The sequence below is a fragment of the Bos javanicus genome, chromosome 17, assembly GCF_032452875.1.
Source record: "Bos javanicus breed banteng chromosome 17, ARS-OSU_banteng_1.0, whole genome shotgun sequence".
Classification (NCBI taxonomy): Eukaryota; Metazoa; Chordata; class Mammalia; order Artiodactyla; family Bovidae; genus Bos; species Bos javanicus.
In genome coordinates this window covers 36,786,076-36,798,917 of record NC_083884.1, presented here as the reverse complement: position 1 = coordinate 36,798,917, position 12,842 = coordinate 36,786,076, and the positions used below count along the sequence as shown (strand labels likewise).

General features: G+C 34.7%; 1 protein-coding gene across 1 annotated transcript in view; it reads right to left on the bottom strand.

The window, feature by feature from the left end:
* Positions 1–6,383, bottom strand: part of FSTL5 (follistatin like 5) — a 928,941-nt gene extending 922,558 nt beyond the window's left edge. The window contains exon 1 of the mRNA XM_061384275.1: positions 5,704–6,383. The gene's annotated coding sequence lies outside the window, so the exon portion shown is untranslated. The remainder of the gene's footprint in view (positions 1–5,703) is intronic.
* Between the last annotated feature and the right edge of the window lie 6,459 nt (positions 6,384–12,842).

The following is a 12,842-nucleotide window of genomic DNA, read 5'->3' as shown; positions in this document are numbered from 1 at the left end:
GGGATGAAATGATGAGTTTGAGGAGTTTGTCCTGTCACCATAAAATCAGAGTTAAAATGTCTAGCAGACTTTTTGTAAATACATTTGTGGAGTTCAAATGTGGGCCAGAGTTATGGATTTGGAAGTTATCTATGAAGGGGGAATAACTGTAGCTGTTATAATGAATGAGCTTCCTGCAGGGCTCTAGTAAGAATGAGGAACAGTGAATAGTACACAAAATGGTGCAGAACTTTCAAGATTAAAAACTTTTACGCCAGGCTTCATTTCAAAAGTAAAATTCTAAGTATTGCTAATCAACATGTAAAATATTTAATAAAAGCCCTATACATTTTTCCACTTTCAAGTTAAACTCTTCCACAAATCAAACTTTTCTATGTCCTTCGAGATCCACTTAATAAGGACAACCCAAAACTCAGATAATGAGGATTCACTAGGGGATCTGATGCAACTATGTGGCTCTCCTGGGAGCTGTGTTATTATTACAGCCACCAGCCCTCACCTTTTCTACTCAGTCAACCTAAATGTCATGTGAAAGCAAAGAACATCAATTACCAGCCAACACTTCCCTTTGTATTAATACCTCAAATAGAAGAAACAATAAAGTAACGAATGTTTCTTAAGTTTTCAATAGCCCACTTAAACTACCTCTCTCTGTATTGTGCTTTGAAACTACGAACACTATTTTGATTATTTTATTTCATCTCATAGACTGAAATATTAGCAGCTAACTAGTCTGAAGATTTAAATGTGAGCAGTGTTTTATTGCACAAGGTACATTGCTTGAAGTTTAGTTCAAGATGTATTTGGAATTGAACTTGATATCTACAAGGACTTTTTAGAGAATGAAACAAATAAACCAAAAAACATGAACTCTTTGGAAATTACTTTGTTATACTGTTTCTTATTCTATTTGAGATATAAAGGGAAATATTGTTTCCTAATATTATGGTCTATGAGATTGAATAATGTAGAACCTCTAACATTAAATACAAAGGAAAAGGTCCCTTAAGACTTTTGATATTATAAATTCTTAAGTTTGTACACTAAAGAATATATGTGCTATGCTGTGCTAAATAGCTTCAGTCGTGTCCAACTTTTTGTGACCCTATGAACTGTATCCCACTGGGCTCCTCTGTCCATGGGATTTTTCCAGGCAAGAATACTGGAGTGGGTCGCCATGCCCTCCTTCAGGGGGATCTTTCCAACCCACGGATCGAACTCATGTCTTTTACATCTCCTGCATTGGCAAACAAGTTCTTTACTGCTAGTGCCACTTGGGAAGCCCAAAGAATATGTGACATAAAATTATTTCAACAAAACTTAATAATTAAGGGAAAGATGGGGCAAGAGAGAAAACTAGCATTCATATTTAGTAAAGAAAGTAACAGGAAAAAAAAAGTCTAGGTTTAAATGACACACTCATTTGAATACCTGACTTAAACAGTCAGTGGTGCTAAAAGTAGATGCAAAATGGGTGAGCTAAGCCCAGTGCCCAATCCATCTGTTCTTAATTGTGTGACTATGGGCTGGAGAAGTAGAAAGTTTTGACCTGAGTGTCTGCTTTCTCTTATCTAACATGAAGATAATAGAAAATCTACATAGTCATGTAAATGGAAAATGCCTTAATATGGATAAATTAACCTAATATGAATAAAATGTGTATGTATACATATTAATACCTTAAATAGCATCTTTTTCCTATACTATTCCTCTTATTGTACTGGCAAATCAAGGTTCACAGACCATATGCTCAGATATCAATAAGTTGTTTATCACGAGCAGCAAAAAAGTGCTTACTAGTAGTAGCTCACTGGCCCTCTTTCTTTAGAAAGATTAATGGGACCACTCCCTTACTCCTAAATGAGGTAGTCCAGAGTTTAGTTGACTCCAAGACCACAACAAAAACCTGTGGCTTTGAGAAAAAGGGGCACATAACTCCAAAGGGCAGGGGGCATTTGTCACTTTATGTGTGTAAGGACTTTTACTTTGAAGACTTTAGAAAATAGAAAAAATAAGACCTTGGTGGTCATTAAAACACTATCTAATGTTTTTAATGAAAGTAGAAAGGAAAATTATTTTCATTTCATCATCATCTTTGGGGAACACAATTCAGACATGTTTTAATTGCTACCCTATGTGTTTTAATTGGTACCTTGGTGTTACTTGAACAGAAAAAATATATTACTGAAGTAAGTTTCTCTTAAGTGTCAATTATGATGAATATATTTAAATAAAACTCAATGAACAAAAAGTGTTTTCAACTCTTCTGCACTGTGTTTTGGAATTGTTAAAAGTGCTATGAACCAGTTTGAGTTGGAATAATATTCCTCTGTATTGACATGCAAATGAACACACTAAGCAAATACTTTGCTTTAGAGATTTACATAATTTGATACCAAAAGTCACTTTAAATTAATATTAATTATTTGGTTTTAAAGCAAGAGAGTTCAGAGTTCAGGTGCTCTTCCTCCCACATTTTACCACATCTGCGTATGAAAACATTGATACATAAATAACAAAAATATTTCAGGTGTAAGGCTATCCAGGCTCTGTTCCTTAGAGGTGCAAGGCTTATTACCTATAGATGTATACAAAGTGAATCTCATGTGTCTCTTCTAGAGATTATACTTTGCAAATCATTTATCATCAACCATATTTTGTGCAGAATCAGTGCAGTACAATAATCTCTTCATTATGTACACATTCATTCTGCTACTTATCCTTGACAAATTTTTGTTTCCAATTGTCCTTTCCATTGCCAATCAGCATAAGAGCTTCCAAATGACATGTTCATGGCAAAAACAAAGCAAAACGAAACTTGTGTGTGCTCAACCTTACTAGCCTAAATAAATTTTAAAAATAACAATAATTAGAAAATAGTTTTGTCACCAAAAAGTATATGTTGCATTGTAGCTTAGTATGTAAATTATTTTTATATTAAGTAGCATTTCTTGAGCTTGCAAGTTACAAATAAGTCCCATTGGTTTATGGTACAGTAGACTTTACCTAGACAGATTGATCAATAACATAAATATATATATATATACACACACACATATAGCACATGTATATAACATGCTTATACTCATTAAGAGTGTTATATGATTGCTTCATTCTTCTTTCAGAAAATCCATATTAAAACTCATTAGAATTCTGAATGTATCAAAAACACTATCTCATCTCATAGTTTATCTCATAATATAAAAATCAACTTCCTCAATACCAAGGTGATTAAGGAAGAAGGGACCAATTATTTTGTTGTGTGGTGACCTATTTAATGAGCAAACTGGGATTTTCCACAAGGGACCCTACAGCTCATCTTAAGTAGACTAAACCCGAAGGATTTTGGAGGTGTTGGAGAAGGTGATTAAGTTCATTTTTACAAAATAATTGGTCACGTGGCTGTTAGAATGATGTTAACAACAGGAAGTACTTTAGTAGCTTATTAGTTCTTAAGAGTCTTCTGAACTTATTACAGAGTATATTATATGTATGTTATCAAGTATACTATATTACATATAGAAAGTATATTACATAGTAAATTAAAATATACTAGAGATAGTATGTTAATTTGGGGCAAATATGAAGGATTAAAAGGAACATATTACTTAAAGTATTTGGTTTCATGGATAAAAGAGTATTTAACATGAAATTTGGCCATAACAGAAAGAAAATTTTCACTAAACTACCAAGTAATAATTATAATTTACAAGTTACTTAATAGCTTATGTTACTTTTAAGAAGTCAATTATCTAGACACTGATAGTTCAAGCTTTACTATTTCTACCCAAATAAAGACATACATCTTGGAAAACTTTATGGAAAAATAAATCAATGAGATTCTTATTTGGGTGAATATGGTGTTTGTATATGTTGCTACTTTTAAACAAGTTATAAAATTAAAAAATATGTTTATGCTTCAGTGCAATATAGAACTAAAAAAATTAAAGCCATTATTCTGTTTAAAATTACACTGTCTGAATATTTATACCAAACTTTAAAAAGAAAATTTCAAAATGTACAGAAGAGAAGAATGATTCTTTATGTAATTAAAAGAAGCTGTTTGGTATAAGATTCATGGCCCAGTGTTCCAGAGATCATAGTTTGATTTTCTAGCTGCTTAGTTCTTAAAATTTTGTACCACGTTAATGTAAGATAGCATGACTGATAGGAATCTTACAAAAAACCTCTGCTTAGGTAAAACCTGAGAACAAATAAAGGATTTACATTTGACCTCTGGTGCTTGAAATAATATCCATTTTTTGTAACAATCACTCTCATGTAGGACTGTGCTGTTAATAAAATGAAAAATATACCCAAAGGAATTATTTTAAATAATAAACTCTAAACCTAAAGTTTATCTTTGGACACATAATGCAACTAGAGTAGAAATTTTTATGATAATTAAAACATACAAATTTTTTAACTTATTGTACTTTTTAGTTGCTGAAAAACATAGCCCTAGTGAGCTGAACAATACTTATCATCTGAAAGAACTCATAATTTACCCATTCCTATTAATAAAGGGCATCTAGTTGCCACCTGAACTCTCTTCCTGGAATGTAAAGAACCTTCTTCCCATGTTTTGCCAGTCATCATTTATAGTTGATCTAATGTCATTAATGACATAAATGAAAGGACATAATATTACTTACCAGACAAATCATCATGCCTAGAAAAAGGTCATGAATTAACAGAAACACACAGAACACCAGCTAACTTATATCATTTAATAATTCTTCACTATGAGAAGTACTGTTGAGTGGCTTTCTGCACGGAATTCTTTTTCCATAAACACGCAAAACACACTGCCAATTCACAAAAAGAATGTAGCTTCAAAAGAAAATCTCCTAAGTAAAGAAAAGCTCTCTGTTAAGCATGCAAGAGGTTAAACATAGCTGAAATAGCGAGACATTTTCCCAGCCCACGCTTCCCAGTTCCATTCAAATTACCAACAGCAGTAGCGACTATAATACAAGCTAATACTGTATTATTAAATCTGAGCTTCCCATTTACATCCACCTCTAACCTGAGAGGGCGGAGGGGGATGACATTCACTAGTCAATAGCGGAACAAACAGCCCCCAAATTGGAAATACACATGACCTTGGGGTGCAGAAATCTGAGACCAAGTTTCACAAGTTTTATATGGATCTACTGCATAACAACACATCTAAATGAGCCCAGCATGGTATAAATGCTCCTCTTCTAGCCACCTCCTCTACAAAATAATGTGAAGAAAGCTCTGCACTTTGCAGTCTATGATTTAGATACCATAGGCAATATTGATTAATCAGAGATTAGTCCACTCACATATTTTTAAGGTTGTATTTGTTTTAAACAACTTGTTGGATGATTTATTTAACATAATTTACTAACATATTTGAGGACTTGCATCGAATGTTTCCTGTCCTTTGAGCTATGCTTGAAGTGTTTCTCTACAAAATTTATATTTATAAAGCAAGATGTAACACAATGACATTAAGTTCACACAAATAAAACAAAAAGCCCTCAACTTCCTCTCTTGAATTCAGTGCCTAATCACCAACAGACATTTTTGTAATAGTAATTATTAAAATAGCTGTTTCAATTAATACAAACTATCCCGTTTCAAATTATAAAAATAATCATAACCTGCTCTTAAATATTTGTATGGCATTGCTCCCTCATTTGTAAAAATGTATAATAATATTCTTTTTCTTACCTTATTTCCAGAGTCAAAAAGTCTCCCAGAAGGGTTCCTAAACAGTGTGAATATGTAAATCACAATAATAAAAATAATTTTAAAAAAAACTAAAAAATGATCTTAGTTGGGAAAAGAGGGAAATAGTTTGGTCTAAAACTATAGAAATCCCCGAAGTCACGCCTGAATGGGCGCCCAGGTGGCAAACGGAGGACTCTCTCCCACGTCCGATACCACACTCCTTTATCAAGTTAATACGGTCCAGCTAGAGAAGAGGGTCCTGCCGGGCACAGAGAGTGGGAGAGGGCGTTGCCTGGAGCAGCTGGTCCGCTCGCGTCCCAGGTTCAGCACCGACAGCGCAGTGGACAGCACCCGCTCTTCTCCCCACCAGTTTGTCTCAGTCACTGAACCAGGCTGATTCTCGCGCCTCCTCCCGGAGCAAGGGCTGCTGCCACTCAACCCGGGCGCGCCCCGCCCCTACCATCTGACGTAACGATTTTGCATTTCAGTTCTGAGCGAGGTGCGGGGCCGCCCCCTGGACTGGGCTTCTGCTGGGGTCAGCTGAGGCAGTGGAGGCGACGGAATCCAACCTGAGTATCAACGTGGGCATCATTGGGCTTCAGGATCCAGCAAAACCAGCCCTGAAGAAACCGAATGCTCTCGGAGCAGCTGGAGCTTTGCCTTCGCCAGGAGCCTCGCTCCTCTGCGCTCCGGAAACCTCAGCTGACAGCTTTGACAGGAGACGGGGCTGAGGGGGCAGTGGAGCAGAGGGCATGCTCGGGGAGGGGAGGTGGGGTGGCTGTGTTGGTGAAGGACCGCGGATCGGGGGACAGAAGGAATTCATGCAATCGCTTAGATTTTAAAAAAATCCTTTTGATCTTTCTGTTCAAACTTCCCTGCTTCTCCCTTCCATTTGTTTACTGGAAAGAATGTTTGGTCTTCGTTCCTTTTCCTAGATTCACGAAACTGCTAGAGGGACTCACTGCAGCAGAAACTTGTTCTGGAGAGGAAAAAACGCTTTGAGTACTGGGAGCTTGCAATACTTGTCATTTGTAAAGTATTGCAATACTTGTCATTTGTAAACAATATTGTCTTAATTTTGTTTATATGAGTACTGCGTAGCATATCTCTGACTTCGTGTGTTCCTATAAAATCTGTGGAACCTTATTCTTGTGATTTAAATACATTGTCAAGTTAAATAGATTTGGCGATTCCAGGGTTAAAAAACATCATTTAATAATGAAAAAAGTGAGAGTTCCCAAATTCAACTTCCACTGCCAAAATCCTGAAGGTTATGTAATATTTATTATGTCTAATATATCAGTTGTTCTGTGAAAGATGGGGTAGGCTGGAAGCGTTTCATAGCCTTTAGCAATTCTTTCAGTATATGTGATGTTTCTTGTCCCAGTGAGGTTCTAAGTCCCTTGACAGCAAGAGAAAGGGGGCTGCTCTGTCAGATTCCTGAGTGCTTAACCTTGTAGACAAACATTTTTAGTGAGCAGAAATAATCAGTCATCCCAAAGGGTCAGTATTCACATCCTAACCTCTACTGCTGCCTACAGTCATCAGGACTTACTTGTACAAAGAAATGGGCAAGTAAAATTAAGCCTAAATTTTCTTAGTTGGATAAAACATTTTTCACAGAAAATTGTTTATTCAAGAAATTTCATAGCATTCAACACATCGTATTTTTATCAAAAATGCATACATACTGATATGTGTCATCATATTCCTGAAGCCTAAAATGATTTTGCACTGGATTCGTTCATGAGTATTTTCAGGAGCTCTGATGGAATGAATTCACTTGTTTAATCTCCCATCAGGAAAAATGAACAATAATTTTGATTTTCTGCTATTTTTAAGAAATTATTTCAAGGAGCATATTTACTTTGTGGGCATATATACACAAATACCTTCTCAATTATTACTTAAACAGGAGTGACACTGAGGGAAAAAAAAGCATATTATTTTTGTTTCTGAAGGACTTATCTTTTTTCTGTTTTGTATCCATATGAACCTTGTTTTTTCAGCATTATTCCCAATTTTGTCAGTTTCTTTCCCAAATATTGAAGATCTTGGGAATATCCCTCCAACACATCTAGACCATGTGTGTATTCCAGATAATCTGCAACATTTTATTTTCTTATAACCACTATAGATTTTATGTAAATATATAAATAACCAGTGCTGTGTCTTTTTGCACTGCTCCCTACACACACACTCACATATTCACACACATTCACATAAGCACCCATATTCTGAAAGCCCCTCAATTCACAAAGTGATTTTAATAATGGCTTCTAAGGAGAAGGCCATGGCAACCCATTCCAGTACTCTTGCCTGGAAAATCCCATGGACAGAGGAACCTGGTAGGCTGCAGTCCATGGGGTCACACAGAGTCGGACATGACTGAAGTGACTTAGCAGCAGCAGCAACACCACAGTAGAGCATGAAAGATGACATTTGGAGGCAGATGGTCATTCTACAATTGTGATTACAATGGAGCAATTGAATAACCTCTTTTTAGGCTGATCAAAGCACATGTGTTTTTCTTCTTTGGAAATGTCACATGATATATTTTGGTCTGCTTCCTACCAACCTGCCAAAATGTAAGAAAAGACTTAAAAGTTCACTATGGAAATATATACAGAACATTATAAAAATTCCTACAAAAGTTCCTACACAATTCCACAAAAGTCTGTGTCATATATTGTTTAACAGACACTATTTTTCAGATCATTTCAGTAATCATATTGTTTGGAGCTATGGATTCAATTAAGGCAAGGATAATATTATGCAAAAATCTAAATAGATAAAACTGGAAAACAAATCTATGTTTTAAATGTGGAAAGAAAAAAAAAAGACCATTTTTTCACTGTCTCCAAAAGAGAGAGAAAGAAAGAAACAGAAAAGCAAAATAAATAGAACTATTTTTGCATGCTTGCACAAAAATGCATCATACTGAAAACGAATGGGAGGACTGTACCCTTCCAGAGGATTTTAGTTTGTCTTCTGTTTTAATTGGCTGTGTGATCAAGAGCAAGTAATCCTTTCATCATACTTACAACTTGTAAAATTTGAGGATTGTATTAAGTTACAGTTAAAGTCCTTTAAATATCTGCATTAATGGGATTCTACATTGGTTCAAAAACTTCAGAAGTTTTCATATTAGAATCCAATATCTAAACAGCTTTCCCCTTAGGTGGGAAACATTTACATCTTTTATTAAAACTATGAAAATGGTACCTTAGGGTGGTAGTTTGGGAAGTGTGGAAAGAGGACCAACAATGAGACTAAGAGGTCAGAAAATGAATTTTACCTATCCAAGATGAAACTAAGAGAGGACTGAATGAGTCTGTTAGTCATTTTTATATAAGCGATATTACACTGTGAAAGTCATTAGATGAATTGTTAGTTGTAATTGTCACTGGAAAGATGACTAAAATATTAAGTAAATATGCTCAAGGAAAATGTCTTTAGGGATGAATGACCAACATTTACGTGAACATATTAAAATGGAGGAGGAAATGGCCACCCACCTGGAAAATCCTTTGGAAAGAAGAGTCTGGTAGGCTACAGTCCATGGGGTTGCAAAGAGTCAGACATGGGACTCAGCAACTGAGTACTCATGCATTTAAATGTAGTAAACAGACATCATGAAGTTCATTGTGTTGTCGTCTTGTGTGTATTTATGTGTTGTCTTGTGTGTCCTTTTGTGTGTATTTATGACAGATCTATCTTTTAATCATAATGCTTCTCAGCTCTCTATTTTTGGACTCCTGTAGTGTCATCAAATTTTACAAGCTCCTATTCAAATTATAATTATTTTAATGTATATATAGTACATTAGAATTATAAATACTTTAAAGATAATAGCAGTGTAGGTATTGTTAATTTTTCTTTTGAATCAATTATGAGAAAGTCAGCTGAGAATTAAGAACATGCATATTTTGAAAAGCAAAGATTCACTACTTCATGATAGGTCATTTGCTCTCTTAATTTTGGGATATCAAAAACAACACCAACAAAAAAAAGGACAGGAAAATAATCATAGTCGTAATGACCAAACGTTCCTTAATTAAAGAGAGCAATGAGCTTACAACATAAGCACAAAATGTGTCTATGTTAGACCTCGAATCTCATGCAATATGGACTTGGGTATGATTATGCTTTCTCTTGATATATATTGTAAATAGCGTTGTTGTTCAGTTGCTAAATCATGTCTGACTCTATGAGACCCCATGGATGATAGCACACCAAGTTCCTCTGTTCTTCACTGTCTTACAGAGTTTGCTCAAATTCGTGTGCATTCAGTCAGTGATGTCACCTAACCATCTCATCTTCTGTTGCCCTCATCTCCTTTTGCCTTCAATCTTTCTCAGCATCAGAGTCTTTTCCAATGAGTTGGCTCTTCATATCAGGTGGCTAAGGTTTTGAAATTTCAGCTTCAGCAACAGTCATTCCAATGAATATTCAGGGTTAATTTCCTTTAGTATTTACTGGTTTGATCTCAATACAGTCTAAGAAACTCACAGGAGTCTTCTCCAGCACCACAGTTAGAGAGCATCGGTTCTTCAGTGCTCAGCCTTCTTTATAGTCCAACTCTCATATCCATATATGACTACAAAAAACTCATACAGACTTTGTCAGCAAAATGATGTCTCTGCTTTTTAATATGCTGCCTAGGTTTAAAGAGTGGATGCTGCATTTAATAATTAGTTTGCAGGAAAAAATAATTTCTGAAATTTACCCTTACATGTCTGTCTTTTAATGTAACTCCAAATGCTAAATACTCATTGTCCTACAATATTATTTGAAGATTTTACACCTGAAAATATTACTTCCTCTTTTGTTTTTCTTCTGTATATCTGCAATTTCCTTCCCTCCTCTTTCCTAACTCTTGCTCCCTTAGAGCCTTTCTCTATATATACTTATCTATTATTTCATTAATAAGACATTTAATAGTGATATGTCTGTTGTGTTATATTTAATATATATATTAAAAATTGAGATTGTGTTTAATTTTTTATTTTAATTCTCTACCATAGTGAAAGCATTGTATTGATTTTGAATATGAGATTTTTACTTTTATCATGAGTAATATGAAAATTAGTTTTTTTCTTACTACTATTAACTTTAACACACAAGAAGATACACTAAGAAAGACTATTTTTATAATTTTTATTCATGAACTTATCACCAAAATGATGCATTTCATAAATGATTAGAGATCTCTTTTTCAGAAATATTATACTAAAACTTGTATATGCCATGTTATCCCTTAAACTCTCAGAACAATGCACTTATGAGTCCTTTAATTCCCTGTGTAAATGGGCCTTTCAGATTCCACATGAACTTGTGCAAGTGTATAGCATGAGTTAAAAGTTACAAATTAAAGAAATTGGTTGACATCAATCTATATTGAGGTAATATTAAATAGAAAAAGGGTAGAACATGTTTCAAGAAATGCTTCTAATCTAAAAAAACTAAAATCTAGAGCATTTAACAGAACAAACTATGTTGAGTTTAAGAAATAGATTTGCTCACGATCAGTAATAATCTAGGGTTCTTATTAGCAATAATTATCATCAATAATTTGGGATCAAATTCAAATTCTGAATACTGATGGATACTGAAAAGATCACTGTAGCCTAACAGGAAAGGCATGTGCTAGGAATGCTGAGTGTGGAAAAGCCTGTAAATCTAATATTTCTCTTACTATAAACATGGATCCTTGACTTTTTAAGTTTTACCCTCTAATCTGAAGGGAAAATAAAACTGGTTGTTCACATGAGCATATGAAGGGAAATGAACATTGACAGATATGCCAAACTCAGGTTTGTTTTATCTACTCTAGTTTTCAAGCTTTCATGCATTTTTATCTTCCTCATTTAATAATTCCTTTATAAACACACTCCCTCTGACTCCCAAGGGATATTACTATGAGTTCCTCCCAGATCTGTATTTTTCTGTATGGTTTTTGGCATGATCAAACTGTCCTTTTTATGACTTAGTCCTAAAACAGTGAGAATAAGATCTTAATAAGAATTGTCATCGACCATTATGTCCATGGGCTTCTTCGGTAGCTCAGCTGGTAAAGAATCCACCTATAATGCAGGATACCACAGTTTGATTCCTGGGTCAGGAAGATCCCCTGGAGAAGGGATAGACTATCCACTCCAGTATTCTTGGGCTTCCCTGGTGGCTCAGTCAGTAAAGAAACCACCTGCAATGTAGGAAACCTGGGTTTGATCCCTGGGTTGGGAAGATCCCCTGGAAGAGGGTATGGCAATCCACTCCAGTATTCTAGCCTGGAGAATCCCCATGGACCTAGGAGCCTGGTGGGCTACAGTCCATGGGATCGCAGAGTCAGACACACTGAGCGACTAAGCACAGTACAATATGTCCATGAACAGAATTCTCAGGCATACAGGCATAGTGTCAAAATGCATTGCTCTCTGAAGGAGGGTATCAAATGAAATAATGGATTAAGAAAACAGTTTTATAGTAAGTTGAAAATTGTTTTTATATAGCCACATGTCTATGCTTTTCAGGTAACTTCCTTAGGAGTATGACACATAAGGATATAAGCTTAGAAGAAAATCATTTAGTCCTTGACCACACTAAAATTTAATCTAGGAGTAACTGAGTAATTTTTATAAACTGGAAAGAAAACAACATAGTACTATTTTCCCAGTTTTATATAACAAATGTATCTGAATAATATTTTTCCTACAAGGAAACTTTAATGCAAAAAATTTAAAAGAAGAGAACTATAATTAAAATAACTTCCATTAGCAGATTTGGATGAACACTGTGCTAATAACTGTTATAAAAATGATAGAAATTTTAGTAAAATTAGTAACATCCAAACATGTGAGATAATACAAACAAATGCTTTAGAATCCAACCTGATTTTTTTTCTATGATTACATTAACCTTAGAGTTATGTTTACTCACTAGAGTATTGGCTATATTTATTGAAATTAGAAACAACCAACTTAAGTGAAACAGATTATCACTGATGTCATTGTAGTGTTTAAGGTCAATTTTGGAAAAGTTTCTCTTTCTTCTGTCATTTTAATAATCAGTGTTTGGGGAAGTAATTTGAAATTTGGTAATCTTAAGAGTCTTTGGAATCTAAAAATATTATGTCACTT